Source organism: Mus musculus, chromosome 7 (assembly GCF_000001635.26).
Source record: "Mus musculus strain C57BL/6J chromosome 7, GRCm38.p6 C57BL/6J".
Classification (NCBI taxonomy): Eukaryota; Metazoa; Chordata; class Mammalia; order Rodentia; family Muridae; genus Mus; species Mus musculus.
The window spans coordinates 136172567-136192985 of NC_000073.6; the positions used below are offsets into that span (position 1 = coordinate 136172567).

The 20419-nt window shown below is 42.6% G+C and overlaps 1 long non-coding RNA gene across 3 annotated transcripts; it reads right to left on the reverse strand.

The window, feature by feature from the left end:
* Window positions 1-561: 561 nt before the first annotated feature.
* On the reverse strand, window positions 562-9048 carry Gm36737. Of its 3 annotated transcripts, none has more exons than XR_378576.1 (4): window positions 8957-9048; window positions 7965-8777; window positions 4437-4496; window positions 562-794 (listed from the first exon to the last, which is right to left on the reverse strand). It is a non-coding gene; the product is annotated as a predicted gene, 36737 (long non-coding RNA). The 3 variants fall into 3 exon arrangements; XR_001778305.1 differs by having other exon boundaries at window positions 7965-8076; window positions 8957-9035; XR_001778306.1 differs by lacking the exons at window positions 562-794; window positions 4437-4496 and adding an exon at window positions 4769-4902.
* Between the last annotated feature and the right edge of the window lie 11371 nt (window positions 9049-20419).

The window sequence follows — 20419 nt, forward strand, 5'->3', positions numbered from 1 at the left end:
AGTGTTGCTTTCCTTTCTTGTTCTCTCTCTCTCTCTCTGTGTGTGTGTGTGTGTGTGTGTGTATTTACCTGAGGAGATCCAGTACACTGGCAAATTTTAGTTGTCATATATCAATGGCAGTTACATGTATCAATTTTTTATTCAAATAACTAAATTAATAGCCAATTAAAAACTTTATATAGATGCTGAGGATTAATGAAGAGGAAATGGGGATGAGAAAAATGGAAAACCAAACAGAACAAGAAGAGAGGAATATGACAGATATATATTTGAACAGAAAACACATAGTAATGATCCAAATATGTAGAAGATGGTAGCTCGTCAGTGTGGCTGGGCTCTCAGGGATGCCCAATAGGAACTTCCTCGGGAAGTGAAGGGACAGGGAAGGTTTTTTCCCTCCCCATATGGAAGAAAGTTAAAGTTATTGCTAATGGAAGAATGTTATAGAATAGGATTTAGAAATCAGGTGTGATTTTAAGAAACTTGTCTCAAGTTCAGGAAGTTGAACAAGAAGTTCAAAAGTTAGAACCTGACCATACTAAGAGTGGAACACATGACCATCACAACCTAGCACAACTTCAGCACAAAGCCACTGGTACTTAATAATACATGCTATAAACCATGATTAAAAAAAACAAGTTTCCAGAATTAAATAATAATTACATAGACTTCACCTGGTCAGGGATTATGTTGAAGCCACATGGGATCATCTGAAGAGGACTGGCCCGGGGTGGGAATGGAGTAAGTTCACTGGTAAGAAAAGTGAAGACAGATGCATATTTCTGGGATGTTCTCTGGACAAACCAACAGAAAGCAAAATTAATAAAATAGCAAGGAGAACCCGAGCATCTCAAGATGACAGCAGGTCTCTCTTAGCAAACCTGTGGAAGAGGGATGACAGTTGGGCGTGTAGGAAATGTGAACATATAGCATCTATACTTTCTCAGTAACCTGATTCAGGTACCTTCTTGCTACTGCACAAAATCTGTATGTTACTTTAAGGACATTTAGGGCATGTATTAAAACTGCTTATGTAGCAGTCCCTGAATTAAATCTTAATAGGAGTGACGAGTAAAACACCACCGGCTCTGTTAGGATGAGAATTCATCAAGCTTAGCAATGAAAACCCACAGAAAACCTGTCCTCCACACACTGCAAAGGATTTATCCACAAACTCATGTGTCCAAGACAAAGTCAGAACTGCCGTTACAAAATGTTTACACGGAAATATGGTAGAACTGATGCATAAGGAAATTTGTGAGAGAGAGGGGGAAACACTGCAGGTTTTGTATTTCTTAGAAACCTAGTACTGATAGGACACTCTGACCCTTTGCACTTCATAGTGTCCTGCGGGGCAGGCTCTTCCCGTGTGTGTGAAATATGTGTTGGTCATGATAATAAAACCTGTACTGAGGTACTGTGAAAAAAATTACATGGCATTTACTTCTTCAAGTTCATATGGGATAATTAAGAAACTAGAAGTTAAAAAAGAAAAAGACAAAGAAAGAACAGGAAAGAAAGTCTTGAAGTAACAGGCAAGAAAAAAATTTTAGGATAAAGCCCCCCCCCCCATCAATAAAATCTTAACAGGAAAGGGAAAAGCAGCTCAAGAGGAAGAATGGAGGTTAACGGATTTCAGAGGATGAGGCTGCTGTTACTGATGCTGTCTTTGAACTATAACAGACCCCCCACACCTTATGGCAACTGATGGGATTGTTCAAAGCAGCGTTCTGACTTTAAAACTAAGCATATAGGTACCGACACCTATCAAAATGGAAACAAATACCTAGCCCACAGTTCAGGATCCAGGACAAACCCAAACTGTACTAAGCTGCTTTTTTTTTTTTTCTTTTTTGCCTTTGTAGCTTTGCTTCTTGCTAACTGAAGTGTGTCAACCATGATGTGATTTTTGTGTATAAAAGACAAAGAATAGCAAGGTTCGGGGATGCATAATTTGGGCAAGTTTTTCCTACAGCTGCCAGTGGGCGATGCAGACTTTTTAAGACTGTCCATGTGTGTTCTTTGGCAGACTTAGCTCACAACATTCTGGAGTTGCCAGTGAGATCTCCAGAGACGAAGATGCAGGGCCACTGGGACACTAGGTCACTTGAAGTAATTTCTCTAGAGGCAGCTATCACCTCAAAGGAGGCTCTCCCTACGGGTTTAAGGCTTGACCCCTCTCCTTCCCTTCATAGTTCATGTCTCTTTCTCAACCAGTGATCTGCATACTTGGGAAACTCAAATCCCACTATCCTCTGAAACACCTAAGGCTTCTGTTAGCTTTCCCTAGATAGTCTTTTCACTCACCAGTTGACCAGGGATGACTCAGGGATCCCTATAAGACAGATCTCAGAGGAAGCAGTCAGAAACACCAGGAAAAGACAAAACTAGGGAAAGACCAATGTGCTTTTTTTTTTTTTTTTTGTAAGCAAAAGGGGACACTGGAAAAATGAACGCCAAACCAGAAGAGGGAAGAAGGACACCTCATCCTTCATTTGGGTGAGAACTGATGATCACTGACAGGGATGAAGCTCTATGTTATGGATGCCAGGATAACTTTAAAGGTAAGGGGGTATGTTTGTTAAATTTATGGTTGACACAGGAGCAGCCCCATCAGTCCTGATAGAGCCACTCTAACCAGTGATATCTCAATGGATGTCTGCCCAAGAGGCAAATAGACAGACTCCCCTCTTTCCTGGATGATTTCCTAGGTAGTGGACTTTGGGTGTGACCCACTCCTTTTTAGTCAGGCTAATCCTTTCCCCTAATTTGGAGAAATTTACTACAAAACCTATGGGCAACCATATCCTTTAGGGAGGCCATGCTAATCTGCTTTCTTGTGACCTGCCCACTTTGGAGGAATAACTCCAAATAAGTCTGGCACATGAAAACAACTCTCAAACTTTGGGATACCTAAAGGATTTGCCATAGCTGTGTCTGACTTAGGGTTTTATTATTGTGAAGAGACACCATGACCTAGGCAACTCTTTGGTGGGGGTTTATTTGGCTTATACATCCACATCACAGTTCAACAACAAAGGAATTTGGGACAGTTAGTCAAAACAGGGCAGGAACCTTGAGGCAGAAGCTGATATAGAGACTATGGAGGGGTCTAAGGAAATGCTTATAAAAATATTTAATTGGAGATGACTTAAATATTATCATGGCAAGAGTTATGGCAGCATGTAGAGAGATATAGTGCCGGAGAAGAAGCTGAGGGTTCTACATCTTAATCTGCAGGCAGCAAAAGGAGCATTCCACTATGTCTATCTTGAGCATATGAGACCTAAAAGCCTGCCTTCACAGTGGCATTTCTCCAACAAGGCTACACCTCTTAATAGTGCACTCTCTATGAACCAAACACTTAAACACTTGAGTCTGGGGGGGGCATTTATATATACATTTAAACCACCACAAGCAGTACCCTGGTTCTTGGATGAGAATAACCCACCGGGACTGGCCATCCACTGAGCATAAATTGTCATTCAATTACTAAGTTTTGCTGCTTGAAACAGCAAACAGTTTAAGTATGAGTTAAACACTATTCTATACATTAGGAAGCCAAGCAGAGCTTGCTAAACACATTAACAGGCTATGGGAAGCAGGAATCCTCATTGCCTGCTATTCCTCTTGGAATACCTACTTGGTCCTAGTCCTAAAACCAGTCACACAGGACTCCTGACAAATGCAGGATCTCAGATAGATTTTCAAAAGGGTAGATATCATACTCCTATCATTCATAACCTCCACACTTTCTTGAATCTCCTACCACCAGAAAAAAAATCTAAATACACATTTCTATGTATACTCTGTTCTCTGCTGGACTTAACTACCAACAGAATCCTGGTGCCTGTGTCTATGTGGATCCTTAGGGTCCTGTTGGTTTTGCTTCCTCCATGTCACCCAACTAGAAAAGGCCCTACAGATGACTTCTGCCACTGCCATAGCATCTGACCCCTGACCATCTCTAGACCTAGCTGGATTCCCCTGTGACTCACTTTTTCCATCCATCAACACACTATTGCAAAGGTCTATATATGGTGTAGCTCACATCAATGGTTAAAAGCCTTCAATTTTTTTTCCAGTAACCCTTGGGGGAAAGTAAAAAAGGCTCTCACCACACTTAGGATGTCCCCTGGCCTGTTCCCATTTCCTGCCTCAGACCATTTCCTGCCTCTTTCCTTGGAAGCTTAAAATTCTCCCAGGCCCCAGAGCTTGCAAAGTCTTACTGATACTTCCACTTTCCTGAGTCTTTCTCTGAGAACTTTTCCAGGATGCTAAACTTCCCAATGGTGCCCTTCAGATGTCACCTGCCTCTGTCTCATGTTCATTTACAAAGCCTTCCAATGCCTGATGCTCGGGAACCAGAGATGAAGAAAGAAGACATATCTGCGCAGGTCTGAGGGAGCTCCGAGGGTGATCAGTAGACTTCTTACCTTCTCTGTTCTCTGCTGAACTCCCAGTATTGAGGAGCAGATTGGATAGACAGCAGGAATCTGCCAAATGAAATAAAATTGTTCCACTTCACTGAGGACCAAGTAGATAGGAACCAGTGAGATAGACCCTCCCTCCCTTAGTTGGACTAAATGCAATAGCATTTGCATTAATGAGGAGAAGTAGGGACCTGAGGTCAGTGCTTGGCACATGGCCTGGCTCAGCATAGAGCACCCAGGTGTCTGTTTTTCATCTTTGTTAAGTATCTAGAGATGGCCTTTTCTACCCAAAGTATCATGGCTTGGGTGATAGGCAATCTGTTACTCGCCTTCTGCACAAGCATCAGTGGAAATGATCAGGGGTGGACATTGTTCTGAGAGCAAGGTGGCAATGCTTCACTCAGGAGGGCTGAGAGTAGGCTTGGTTCTCTCCAGAAATGCTGATCACAGTGAGCACCCTGGTGAGTCCCTTTCAGGTGGGAATGAAGGCATCATTATGAGTACAATGCAATTAGACCATTATTCTTCTGTACTAAAAATCAGAACTAAAATCAATAGATGGACATAGAGATTAATATTGCAAAATTATTTAAGAGAATGTTATATGAAATAAAAGCTACTTGTTGATAATCTTGACATCATAATCCTGAAGGCTAAGTTGTAAAGGAGCCTTCAGTAGATTTTGCCATTTAGGTAAGTTTCAAAACCAAAATCTATTTATTGTTTGTGGAATCATATATGATGTTCTTATGTTTGATTATATATAAGCCAAAAAGCTTGGGATTTGGTTGTGAAATGTGCCTCACAGGCTCTTCGTGTTTGAACACCGGATCTCCAGCAGGTGGTGCTGTTCGGGAGGTTCTGGAATCCTTAGGACGTTATATCTAGATGAATGACTTAGCCTTTAAGAGTTGTCCTTGAAGGGCTCCCTGCTTCTCACTATGATACAATTCTCTGCTTCCTGTCTGGTGCTGTGGGAGGAGCATCTGTAAGCTCCTGCTGCTGGGTGCTCAGCTGCTTAAGCCGCTGTGACTTAAACCTTAAAAACATCTAAAAGTTCTTTTTTCCTTCAGTCATTATTCTGTCACAGCAAAGAGAAGAATAACTTATGCAACAACCAAGAGCGATAGATAGCCAGTCTCTAGGATCTGTGACCTCAGGATTAAGTGTGGCTGGAATTCACAGCCATGGTGGTTCAACTCCTGGAAAGGTTAAATCAGAAAAAGGTCACAATTAGGAGTGTGTCTGAAAGCTAGCGTTCTTCATATCTCTGTGCAAGTTCACATGCTTCTGAAAGACTACCATCAAACATACAAAAGAGTGAAGACAATGAGGATACAGAAAAGAAAATGATAGAAGTGATTGGGCAATAGCATGCTGCAAGGCACATCTGGAGAGCAATGTTAAAACTAGCCAAACCATATGTGGTACAACAAGGAATAAGGAGAGAAGATGAAAAGGTGCCATGCAGTTTAAATGGAGGCTGTCCCCCATAGAGATAACCTGAGACCCTGCCACAGTCCATTGAACAACTATAGTTTTGATAAAACAGGAAGTGCCAGTGCTGTGAGATGCCCTTGGTCTCCATCATGTCCTGTCCTTATACAAGGACAACTTGGCACAGGATTGGAAGAAAGTCCCACCTCAGGATTCAGGCTCGGAATGGGAAAGGCTTTGTTGGGACAGTTCCTTCCAGTTGCTCATCATCTCCCCTTTCACCATGGCAGAAGCCCCAGCCTTTCCTGGAGTCCCGCAACGTGCTCCCCACTGCTGTTCTTTCTGCCCCTGGAACTCTTAGGCCCGAGTATGACCCATGCCAGATGTTGAATTCCATGGAGTTAAAGTCCCCTCTACTACTGCTACATAAAATACTTCACATCTTAGGTAACTTTATAAATCATTATATACAAATCTAAAAGCCTAAATCCATGCACATGCATACACACCTTGTCATACTCACCTACTATACCGTACCACAGGCACACACTTTACACAGATATCTGACCCACATATACATGTATGCATATACTTGCACATGCAACCATCCATAACCCCTAACACACACCTCTCTACTCTCCCTAAATCCCCATACCATATCATACACATATGTTTCCCTACATGTATAGACACACAAGTACACACATAATCCACCCCCTAACAAACACATACAGAGAGAGGAGACAGACAGACAGACAGAGACAGACAGACAGACAGACAGACAGACAGACACACACACAGAGAAAACTCTCCACTGACCACTTTTACCTTTGTCTCTAGGCATCAAAATTCTAAGACAAAGAATTAAGTTAAATAAACCAATCAGAGAGCAATTCTTTTAAAGAAAGGGCTGAAGCGTCACAACCCATATACACAGACTAGTATTAATATCCTAGTGACTTTTACTCTTGTTACAGAATTTCTTAGTATAACTTGTCAGATGAACAGTCATAAAGGAGAACAAAAATCTATTAATTAATTTTTAAAAAGAGCAATATGTCTAAAGAATATCAGACAAAAAAATTCATGCCTGGTTCCAGTGCCACTTCCATGGGAGCATGACCGAAGCATCATTCAAAACTTGGAACAACTTAAATCTGTCAGTCCATCAAGAATATAATGTGAGCAATTTGACATGTTTCTATCAGTTATATGGATGGCATTGTGACACCCATCTTCTTTACTGAAGTTTAAAGCCTTCAGAAAGTTCTAGACGTTGCCATAGACCAAGCAAGGTAAAAGAGTTGTTCCAGGAGTCCTCCATGCCACTCTGATCCATGCACAGTTGCTCATTGGCAAACACTGAGTAGTTTCAGCACTGATAAGACAGCTCAGTTGGTAAAGTGTTTGCTGTGCAAACATGAGATCTTGAACATTAAAAAGCCACGGTGTGGTGGTGTGCACTGGAATCCCAACAATGGAGACAGAAATGGGAGGATCTTTAAGGCTCTCTGGCCAGTTATCCTAGCCTGATGGGTGGGTTCCCAGCCAGGGAGAGACCTTGTCTCAAAAGTCAAGGTTAGTGGCTCCTGAGAGCAACACCTGGGATATAAAACCAAGCCAAGACTTTCTGTTACTGTGAACTGACACTCAGGTAGGCAGTCATAACCACACTGAGCATTCAAAAAGGCTGAGTGATTCTGGAGCAGCCAGGGTGTGGCAGTTCCAGAGACAATTTATCGTGGGTTATCTTGGCCTCCTCTGAATAGTCATTCATCGCTCATTCCATGTTTATGAGACACACCCTTGTGAAATGTATGCATACATTCTTAGCTTTATCCAGCTCCATAGCTGAAAAACCCCAAGAGCATGTAGCTGATATTTCTACCAGTGTAACACTCGCGGGCAGCCACTTCACACTGAGCCCTGCAGATAGTCTTGCTGATCTCACATCGACTTTGTAGGTAGGCATGTAGCATGTGGTGACATAAACAGAAGGAGCCAAAAGGAGACAAAGGTAGAAACTGGTGAATTCACAGGGGGAGTTACACATAGGCTGACCCTAGAAGCAGTTTCTTTGTCCACAACTCTTACATGTTGATGGCTTCTTGAATTAAAGTCCAGGAGATCTCAGGACAGAACAGAGAAGAATCCATGGCATGTGTGGAGATTGCTTAGAGGAGATGTTTCCAGCTACCTGGTGAGACTGGGCAGGGAGCAGAAGCCAGTGAGCACAGCTTTCTGGGGAGCACTATAATCTGGGATCTCCCTAGGTAGTGGTGAAGACAGAGATGTGGTATTACCAGAACTGGCTAAGAACACCAAAGGGAGGCCATGCTCTGGGGCTCAGGGGCTCTCTGTACTGTTTGCTGGAGAAGAGAAGCAACCATGTGTGTAGGACAGGGAACAGAGGAAGGTAGCAGCCAGGGAGACAGGGAAACTTCTGGAAGGAAGCAAACATTTGTTCAACATCAATGGGGGAAAACTAAGTCAAAGCAAATGGCCATATAGTATTGACAAATGTCGCTCAGGCAAAAGTCACAGGTAAGCTCATATGGTTTTTAACAAATTAAGAGGTAAATAGTTTGCTGAAGGGAGCATGGAGCCACATCTGCAGACCACTTTGTCCCTCGGCTATTCATTTTCCCAGCATGTTCTGCTTTCTGTTTTTTCCCTTGCATAAGAAAGAGCTCCAGGCCTGGCTATGTGGCGCTAGCCATACAAAGCCTTCTGAAAGGACGAACAGGTATCAGCATGCACAGCCATTGGTTTCAAATCCACCATTGTCCTCCGGGGCTGGTAAGACAGGGCTTTCTCAGTAGGAAAAAAAAGCAAGGAGGATTGTCTTATGCGTAAAAAGAGACATGCAGAGGTTACATCCCGAATTTGAAGGGCTTGTTCATATCCCTGCCAAGAAAACATTAATTTATGTAAAGAAGTCTGGCTCAGCTCCCCCCACCCCCGCCCCCACCCGCGAATTTCCCCTTGTAGCGCTTGCTTCCTTCCTTCCTTCCTACAGTTGTGAGTCTATTTCCATGTGCGGAGGCCACCAAATCTGACCACCTGAGACCGCCTCAGCTGCTTACCTAGGGGTCCCGAGATTGTTCCTGCTCTTATGGAAAATACCTCAGCAATCCCCGAGCTAAGCATTGTGATCTCCTGTGTGAGAGCGAGGCTGAGAAGGGGCTGAAGCGGGAGAGAACACTTCCCCCGCATAATTTCATTTGTCAGGAGAATCTTGCGGCTGACATTGGAAGAGTGATTTAATTGATTTTAATCATACACCTGAGAGCAGGAAATTGAGCCCTCTGTCCTGAAAAATAATTCTAGGCTTCCACCTGAATATCTAATTTGCTGCTAATAGTTTTTTCTTGAAGTTTTGTTGTGAAGTTTGGAAAACAGATCAAGGGTGAATGTCAAGAGGGTGCCTCTTGCAGCTGGCTGCTCTTTGGGGTGCCCTGGAATGAGGACACATGGCTGCCAGCAATGGGAGGTGCACCTGCAGTGTATAAGCTCACAGAGCATCTCTAGTCCTGCAAAGGAGCTGAGGTTTGGCTGCTGGGAGGACAGACCTGCCCTGCTTTCTGTCTTCTGGTTGGAGTCACCATGTGAGTAACCACAGCTCATAGCCTTGAAGTATCTTGGTCTTGACTGAGACCCAGGAGGGGACACGATTCACAAATTTCTCTTCCAATGAAAGCTTTTCATTACAAATGGGCAAGCACATATACAGAAAAAAAAAAGCATTGCTTTCATCCTCTCAAGTTTAATTCACTGTAAGGAAATGCCACTGCACAAAAAAAGAGCTTTGGGGGTTGAAATGTGTTTATCCTGCCTCACAAGTCCGATATTCATTTTACATGGCCAAGAGCCAGGGAATTTTGTATCTGTTCCCAAGGAAAACCTCTGTAACTTTCCGGTGCTATTAATAGCTATTGTTCCGATGGGGCCTTGGGCAGAAAAATAAGATCAGCCCCTCTGCCCCATATGAAAATTGAGCAGCCTTGTAGCCATCAAAGCAGAAAGGGGCTCTCTCAACATGAACCCTACGTGGAACACATGAAAAGTAACTATGGCATGTCCAGCCTTAGATATTTGGGATAACTCATGGGTTTCAGCTATGAAGACACCTTTTTCTGCCCAGAGGTGACATTGCCTTTCATGAAACCAAGATGCACTCACAAACTCTCCCACACCTGTGATCTATTGTCTCGTTGGGCTTCACAGCCCACTTGAACCTGCGGCAAATCTCTCCTTGCACCTTTCCATTTTCATTTCCCTCCTTCATGGCCAGTGTGTCACCAGATTCATTTATGATATGCTGGTGAGGTTTCATACCATGGCATCGTTTTGAGGCAGGATAGAAAGACACAGGATGTCTTGGGAACATAAGAAGGGAGAGAAGCCCCGGGCCTAGGGATCTGGCTGAAGCTTCTGCCAACCAAGCAGCAAGGGCTCCAGGACTGTTAACAATAGCCTAGCCAGCTTATGACTCTTTCTCTTTTACCAGTTATAAAATCTGCAATTTTCTAGAAATCTCATCAAAAAGAACATTCCTTGTGACCTTGGTTTTATTTGATAAAAGTATAACTTCATCCATGTTACCTCTGGAACCATCCTATAATTTCACTTACACACACACACACCTCACACACAATCACACATACACAAACATACTCACACAAAGAGAGAAAGAAAGAGCGAGAGCTTGATCGAGAGAGAGAGAGAGAGCTTGAGAGAGAGAGAGAGAGAGAGAGATTCCTAGTAACCTTTGAAATGTAACTTGTGAGTTATCAAATGGTCTCTAACAAAGGTTCACGACTTGTGGGTTGCGACCTCTTTGGCAAACCTCACTCTCCAAAAATATTTACATTATGATTCATAACAGCAAAATTACAGTTATGAAGTAGCAATGAAAATAATTTTGTGGTTGGGGTTCATCACAACATAATGAACTATATTAAAGGGCTGCAATATGGTTATTGCTAAGACAATTCATTGCAACTCTCCCTTGTAGAACACTTTGCCATACTTGGGTATGTCTTATTCTCTGTAGCTCTTTCTAGGCAAAGCCAATGCTAATGCTCTCTTTTGAATGTATCTTGCTTCCTTTCCCTAAATACCTACTTCTGTTCTATATCTCATGCTTAAAGTCCATATTAAAGCATCTTTAATAAAAATTATAACTCTTTCATATTGGCTAGTCCTGAGTTGTTTTACTGTGTAGAAGTCATAACTTCTGGTTTGTATTAAGCTCAGGTCCCTAAAACATTAGAAGACTCTTGGGTTGATGCGGATGTAAAGCTGAACTGACCTCTGTATTCTCACTCCAAGCAATGGGAAGGATGGGAAGCAAGAGTCAATCTACTGACCTTCTTATGCATGCACAGAAGGCTATGTCCTTGCTGAGACTGTTAGACACTTTTATGTCCCCAAGAACAGGCTCATGATGCTCGATAGAGAAGTGAAAAGCAGCCTAGCTGCCCACTCTGTGCTGAAGACTTGTCTCTGAGCTACTCTGCCCTAGTTTATGGGAAGCCGTGGCTACTATTGTCTTTGTGCTCACTGGTCCTGTGATGGGGAGCCAGCATTCCTTAGAGCTTCTGACTGCAGTCTGAGAGGAACCCATCTCCCTGACCTGGTGTGATGCAGCCTGCACTCCAGATGTCTGTCCTTGGTATCCTCCACTTGACCTTGGCTCCCATTAGACTAGTGGATCCTGAGTAAGTAGTGATGCTGCACGTTAACTATAACTCTCTCTAAACAAACCCAACAATGCCAATGTCTGTGGGATGGGCTCAGTATGTGCCCTAAACCCCCCCCCCCCAGAAACTGTTCCTGTACCTGGAGTTGACAACAAGTACAGATGTCAAAGTCTAGAGAAAACAGCAGCTGGTGGCTGAGCCCCGTGCTCTGATGTGCCCTGCTAGAGACTGAGAACTGGACCGTCAGCCGATCCCCAGGACACCTGTCTTCTCAGACTTAAAACTGACAAAACTCGGAGGTGCTTGAAAACGTTGCCCTTTAGAACATTCTCAGTTCTCCGGGAGTGGCTGCGGCAGAATCCCTCACATCTGGACTCACAGGCTTCAGGGTTTACAAAGTACTTTTATAAACAGCACATTAGACTTCCAAGAGATTCTTCAGACTTAATATTTAATATGCTAACATGAGCATATTGGGTCTTGGGAAATTTAAATTCAGAATCGAATTGAGTAAATTAAAAACAAAAGAGGTCAATAATCTGCGTACTTAAACAGACTTGTGTATCCTGATTTTTTTTTTTTTATGAGACAGTCTCCTGTAACTCAGACTGACCTCAAACTTTTTATGTAGCTAAGAATGACTTTGTATCTGACCCTCCTGCCTCGACTTTCCAAGTGCTGGGATTGTAGGCTTATCACTGGCTGAAGTAGACACAGGTTTACACAGAGGCATCTACTCTGCTCCATGGTAATTTAAAGTTTTTTAGTTCTGTGTTTTGTAAAGTGCATCTTGCAGTCCTTTTAATTTTTTTATATTTACTTAGTTTTCTGTCATCTGTCTATCTATCTATCTATCTATCTATCTATCTATCTATCTATCTTCTATTATCTATCAATCATGTATTGATCATCTATCAATCAATCTAAACTATCAATTAGTTATCAACCATCCATCAATTATCTATCTATCTATCTATCTATCTATCTATCTATCTATCTATCCATTTGTCTTTCTACTTATTTATGTACTTGCCTATATGTGTGTGTTCATGACATGGCACACACCTGGATGTCAGAGGACAACTCATGGCAACTCTGTTTTCTCTCACCACCAACTTCCAGAAATGGCTCCAAGTTCTTTTCCTCACTGAGCCATCTCACCAGCTCAGAGTTTACTCTTCTTGAGATTCATTTAAGACACAAGTGGTTACAGTCAGCACCAAGAATTTTGTTCTCCTTAACTTGAACATTTTCAGATCTCTACCACCAAATGGAACATATTTGCCCCTGAACTCATATTAGCAGTGAAGCATGGGTGGCAGAGGGCATTGGAGCTGGGACAGTTGCCTGTAGTGCTGACCAAGCAAATATACACTGGTTATAAATGACCTGTTTCAGTGATTGTACAAATGCTTTTTGATAATTATTAAACAGTAATCAGACAAACCTATTAAATAAGGTCACTGCTGCTATATCATAAACAAAGAGACCCCAGTATACATGGTTTATTCTAGACAACAGAGCTAGGCATCTCATAGGTTAACCTTAATAACCCTACTCTTTTGTTCCCTTCCCTTTTTGCCCTTCCCCTCCTTACTTTCCCATCTTCTTCCCCCTGTTCCTCTTTCTCTCTTTCCCTCAATATATCTTCTTCCCTCTCCTTCCTTCACATTCACATTCATGTTGGTTATAGTTAAAGGTGGACTCATAGGCAATGACATAACTATGTTCAAGAATCTCATGTGATCTTTGTCTCATATCTCTCCTTAATGAAGGTAAGTCTTACCCATGTCTTCCTCAGGCATAGGCCTGAATATATATATATATTGCTAGTGAAGTTAGTTCTTATTACTATATATTAATTTTAAGAGATAATAAGCTTTGCTGTGATATTTTGATACATGTATTTAATGTATTTTGATCATAGTCATCCTCCCATGTCCTTCCTGTCCCTGCTCCTTCCTGCTGACATCTTCCTCCCTCCAAACGTCATCCCTTCTACTTTCATGTCTACATCACACATGTGATTGAAAAAACACATGGTCCCTGCCTTCATGAGCTTGCCCTTTTCACTTAACATGGTGATCTCCAGTCTTGTCCATTTTTCTGCAACTGACAGGAGCTGTATAAAAAGGAGACTCCAAGGAGAAGCAACATCTGAGGTCTCTCCCAACAGCTTGAACAAAGAGAAGTGACCACAAAGAAAAAGAGAATAATATGAGTTTAGTCATTAATTTATTACTTTGTGGTGATAGGGATAGTGTCCAGAGTCCCATACATGCTAAGCTTTTTCTTTCTTTCTTTCTTTCTTTCTTTCTTTCTTTCTTTCTTTCTTTCTTTCTTTCTTTCTTTCTTTCTTTCCTTCTTTCTTTCTTTTTTTTTTTTTTTGAGACAGGGTTTCTCTGTGTAGCCCTGGCTGTCCTGGAACTCACTCTGTAGACCAGGCTGGCCTCGAACTCAGAAATCTGCCTGCCTCTGCTTCCCGAGTGCTGGGATTAAAGGCGTGCGCCACTACACCCAGCTTGCTAGGCTATTATAAGACTGAACTGCGTCTTCAGGTTTAGAAAATAAATGAATGAATGAATGAACGAACAAACAAACAAACAAACAAACAAACTTGTTATATTTTACAGTGCTGTAATAAAATCCAGGGTCTTATGCATGCTGGGTAAGTGCTCCAACAATAAGTTGTGGCACCATATCCTGAAAGTCAAAGTGATGCACATGAAGGCACAGAAGTCTCCCCACACGTACTCTCATTGATGTCTCATTTCTCCTGCTCCATGGAAGGCACTTTCTACAATGGAGTTTTTTTTTTTTTATCTCTTCTCTCTTTGGAGACTAGTGCAGCTTCAAAAGCCTTTCTAGTTCTTCATCTGATACACATGAAATTCTGTATCTTCTGTGCATTTGATGTCTAAGCATTCATGACAGAGTGTACATTTACTTGACCACTACCACAGTGATACTTCAGAAAGGTTCTGGACTCCTTTCTGTGATTAGTCATCTCCAACCCCTAGCAAGATTCCCTCTCTTCATTTCTATAGCTGCTTCAGTCTTTTTAGAATGTTCTAGAAATGAAGCCACTCAGATGTAACTTTTTTTCTCTCTCCCACTTAGCACAAGTTCCTTGAGATCTATCCAAATGTTTTCCTGTGTCAACAGTTTATTCCCTTTTATTGCTGGGTAGTATTCTTCGCACCTCACTTTGTTTAACCTGTCACTTGTCAAAGGACATCCATTAGTGGAGTTGTTGGGTGTTAAAGCAACTGCACATTTGGTTTTTGAAGAAACATTGACACTATTTAACTGAGTGGCTATGTAATTTTGCATCCCCACACATGAAGATGAATGTTTGTTTGCTGGACATCTGTCTAGCACGTAGTGCCATCACTACTAGTCTATGCTAGCCATCCTGGTACCTATGTAACAACATGTCATTATAGTTTTATTTTGCATTTCCCAGACACCTGCTGACTCAGCCCATTGAGAGATTACAACTTTATCAAATGATGATTTTGTTGGTAAATCAAGGTGGACTCAGATACTGCCCCCATACTGTTGCTACATCCCTTCACACACCAATCTCTGGTCTATCTATGAATCCTAGGAGCAGACACTTCCTGGGGTCTTTCTCTGAGTTACTTCTTTGGGGGAACCCAACAAGAGAGGAAGGATCAGGCTTCGGAGGCAACCCAGCAAGCATGCATTTACCTAAGCAGAGGGGGCTGAGCCTGGACGGGAGGCAGATGCTGGTGTGAACATGAAGCAACTGCCTGGTATCTCCCAAGCTCTGGGAACTCAGCTCTCTCCTGCCCCTCTTTCTGTGTCTTTACATCTCTGCCCCGCTCCCTCTCCTTCACCCTCTTCATGTCACAATCTTACCCTTTCTTTCTATTCTTGGTACACGGCAAACATTTACCACCCAACTAAAACGCCACCAGATAAACCCTGTGTTTGCTCTTTGGACGATATTCAATAAATTACACTGAGCTGCAAATGCCACGGGTGGGAACTGTAAGTGCTTTGCTGTAAGTCTTTAAGCAAAGACCCGTGGCAGATGCAGTGGTGGGTAAGCCCCCAGGATAAGCTCCTTTTAATGTAGAGCAAGAAGGCATTCATTCTTCAGGTAAGTCGGCATTGTCCTGATGGGAAGACCCTGCTGTGACAGAGTTGACTGCTCTGCTGTCCTAAGTCTTCAATGGATCTGTCTCCTCCTCTGTAAGAGAATTCCTTTAAGTAGATTATCAACAAAAATCAGCCAATTTGTTGGGATTGAATAACTACTGTGCTTACCCCAGAGACCAAACTTGGACCATTAAATTCACCTCTTTTGTGACCCGAGAGACCTGAGTGTTTCTTTAATGGAAAATGTGAGGCTAAGAATCGGTGGTGCCCACCTGCTCCTTGAAAGTTCATGATTGAGTCATTTCAGGGTTGGCCTCCTCTCACACGATTAGCTCAGCAGTGTTCTCTTCTACAAAATCTTGACTCAGCGTGGAAATCAGAATTTCCTTTTGCATGTGTTGCTCACAGTGGAAGAGTACCTTTTGGTTTTCATGCTCTTTTTGAGAACCTTCTACAATAGAAGTGAGATCTGAGACAGAACAAGAGTGTTTGGGCTTGGTCAAGAGACATCCTTTGTGTCCTGGAAGAGACTTATAGGTACCTGGTGAGCCCCTACCACTCCAGAAGTTCCCACTCCTGGGAAGGATTCTAAGGAGAATGGAACTGCCTAAGAACACAAATAGGTGGGTTGAATGTGTTCTTTCTGGGGGCATCCTGGGGCTCTATTGCCAAATTTCCAGTTTCCCTCAGGAGAGAGATTCTGTTGTCAACCAAGGAGTAGAATACCTTCCTTCCCCTGCTCCATCCTGATGTAGAAGTCTGGCAAGGAGTACCAGTTTGATTTCCAGTCCTGCTCATCCTGGCTGCATGACTTCAGTACCTACCCCGGAGCATCTCTGAGGCTCAGCATTCTCAGCCATGAAAGGTGTGAGCGGTATTCTCCTGGGGAGTGATCCAGCAGTAACAGAACAGAGCTTTGTAAATTCAAAACACATTCATAAGACTGCATTGCCATCACTCCAGTCTTCAGGAACCAGAATTTTCTTGAAGAAAATGCCCGGGGTATATGCAGTCAGTTTCCCTTTCATCCAAACTCTTGGAGTAAGTTTGGATTCCCTTGGGAAGGGGGAGAGTCTGGCCTTTTATGGTGTGTGACATAAAAGTGGCAGGCTTCTACTCTAAGTACAAATGTAGACAAGGGCCTTGCCACCTCTTGTCTACAAGTGGTAACTGGGGCGTAGCTGCTTGCAAAGTCAGAGGTAGAGAACATGGTTCTAATCAAGCAACAGCCCAGACTTCTATCCAGAAAGGGCAAGTTCACTGTTGGCAAGAAGTCAGGTTGGGAATCCCACTGGCTCTCCTTCACTTCTGGAGGCAGGTTATGGGCTACATTTTACAGTGGGTAGTTTTCAAATCCATGGGATAAGAAATTATTGTTGGGTAAGAGATATTCCAGTAGAAACCACTCAGCTGTGGATATGGGTGTTTCAGTACAAGGTGTGGAGGCCACTGGCAGTGCCACTCACTCATGATTCCTGGGCACCTAGGAGTTGCTAGAGAGAAGGCGGGGACATCAGGCAGGTAAGGCCAGGGAGCTTCTGGCAGAGCAGTGTAGATGGGAACATGCGACCAGTGTTTGGGAACATGCGACCAATGTTTGTTTGGGAACATGCGACCAGTGTTTATTTGTTCACGAAGCATTCACTGAGGGCTCATTCTGCATCAGGCCGGAAGGTGGAATCTAATGGTGTCTCTGAGACTAGGGAATCCAGAATTGAAGACTATCTTCTGCCTGCCACGGCTCTCTTCACTACTGTGTGTTGCCAGAATGCCATGGTAGGCATCCTTTGTCTTTTATTCCTAACTTGTCCCAAGAAAGATTCACACCTGTACTAAGTGTCACCTATACTGTGACTTGTCTCCTCCACAAAATTACCTGTCACTTATTTTCTAACAAATGGCTTTACCTTATGCTCTTTCCGGAGTTACTGGGTTAGTTTACGTTATTTTCAGATTTTAAAAGAAATTTGGAGAGAAAGGCGAAAAGTGTGATTGCCAGAACAGTTTTAGTAATTAAATATTTCTAACAGAAAACTTTCACATGCCATGGAACTGAGATTAGCACTGTGGTGGCTATTTTGAGACCAAAGAGATGGCATAGATGAAATAAGATGCACTGTATCTGCTCAGCAAATATTGCTTATATTTAATGAAACTATATCAGCAATCCAATTGAGTTAGAATTTATAATAGACTACCCCCTTATACTTTTGAGCCATCAGAGATAAAAGAAATGATCTGAATGCAGATGAGGACACCAGTTTTTCCACTGAGTCTTTTTAGAATTGAAAAGTGATCTATTTTTATTCTCACTGTTGTGATAAAATACCTTGAGAAAAGAACAACTTAGAAGAAACAGGTTTATTTAGCTTATACTTCTATAATCCATCATAGCAGAGAAGTCACAATGGCAAAGGCCCAAAACAACAAATAATGACATCACAGCCATGGTCCAGAGAACAAATAAATGCATGCATATATATATATATATATATATATATATATATATATATATACATACATACATACATACATGTAATCACCTTTATTTGCCTACTCTTAAAACAGTTCAGGACTCCCTGTGTAGGGAATAGTGCCACCCACAGTAGGCTAAGTCTTATCACATCAATGAACTTAATTAAGACAATTCTAAATAGACATGGCCACAGGCCAACCCAATGTAGAAAATCCCTCCTTGAGACACTCTTCCCAAGTGTTTCTAGCTTATGTCAATTTGATAATTAAAGCGATGCATTGCAGGAAGCTAACTTTCATAGACGTACATGGACCTCAGTTCCAGAATCTGAGGAAGGTCTGGTATTGGAGTTAAGAAAAGATGATGCTTTTCCCTACGTAAGTGCGTGTCACAATTATGTGAAGACAGAAATATGGAATAGCTCAACTGGTCAGCCAGAGGCACCCATTTCAGCCTAGACTTACAGGAGGCAATCCTCCTGTCTCTGCATTGTTAAATTAAGTACTCAGTAGGTTAGCACTGGTAGATACCTCTCTAGGTGCAGTGGTGCCTATTGGAAACATTTACTTTGTTTTTGAGCCCCAGATGTACTTATTCCATCAGTAATAGTGAGCTTGGATATAACAGTGAGATGCGACATGGCTCCAAAGGAGAAAAGAGGTCCAGTGTGGGGAAGGCCTTTCTGTAAACAAAGGCACAGCTTCTATAAGCAGTGACTATAATCTGCAGAGAACATCATTCTGAGACATATTTGTCACTGAAGTAATAATCTTCAGAAAGAAGAAAAAAGCAATCTGATAGGCAGCTAGTGGCCCGTTCTAGCAGCCATGCCCAAGAGTTCTGCCATTAGATCTTCCAGCCATCTCTAGACCCCTCTTTCTTTCCCCTTCCTCTCCCTTCCTTTCCCTCCTCTCCCTTACACTTTCTTCCTTCCTTCCTCATTCTTGCCTTCCATCTCCACCTCTCTTTCTTTTCTCCTTTAAAATGTTGCTTTGGGCTTAAAACAAAGCCGATCTTTTCTGCGTCTGATTGTTTTATGTTTTAAAACATTTTCATTGTTATAATTTCTCGAATTCGAGGTGTGTAAATATTTGGAAACAAGCACAGAAGTATAGCCAGTAAGCAAGGCTGTAACTCAGAAAGAAGAGACAAAACATAAAACTAGCTAAAAGCTAAGTCTTAGGGATCCCAAACACCGAGGCATGTCTGTCTGTCTGTCTGTCACTTTTGGCATCGTCCAATTAATGATTTTCTCCTGAGCTCCCTGAACTATTTATTCATAAGCAGACCTGGATTCCCATATCTTTGCAGGTGGCAATCCAGTGTGTATGTTGCCAGGTTTCTAATTAGCACAATAAATCATTAAAAGAGTAAGAAGGATGGTTACTTATAAGTGTGGTAACAAATGTATTCTCTGTTTGGGAGTAGAGGAAAGTTTCTGTCTCAATTGGCCCTTGTTCTTCTGATTGCATGGTGTTTGTTAGAGTCTGTTTATTCTACCTGTTCCCAAGGTCCCAAACATTCTGCAGATACTGGCCACTTTTCAGCTGTCCCTGAAGCATTAGCTGAGAAACATGATGGCCTGTCACCTCAACACAGCCCATTGTCCAGATGGTCATATTTCAGGACAATGAGGATCACAAGCCCTGCATCTGGCAACCTGGTCCCTATTCTTGGCAGAAACTTGTTGGATGTGTGGCACCACGAAGGATGTTCAAAAGGCACAAAAGCCTCCTGGGGGGTCCTTTGCATTTTGTATCCTTGTTCTATCTGTGTTTTTTTGACCTTATTAGCAACAATGCCCAAGAGCTTAGCATCGGGAAGCCAACCACATTCTTACAGGCCAACTGTAACTTTCACTCCTCAAGGTTTTAAAATTAAACAGAGATGAGAAATGAGAGCAGGTGACATGGTACCTGGAGTCAGCTACTGACCTGTTCTCCCTCCTACACTCTAATGGAAAGTTCTGGGGCCCTTAAGTTCGAAAGTGACAGTCCACAGGATCCCATCCCATTTAAAATAAGCCAGTGGGACTGTGGTCACTCTTTGGGGGCAGGCTGGCAGCCCTGGGCACTGTGTGAGAGAGGGCACTGCCAGCCTTCTTTGCAATTCAGATGTAATGTTCTCCTGGGCTGACTTACCATCTGCCAGGCACACAGACCTGTCTCTGTTTGGTCATTAATTAATGTCCCAACCACAAAGCCACCTGAATAGTGCAAAACAGGTCCTTCTGAGGTGCT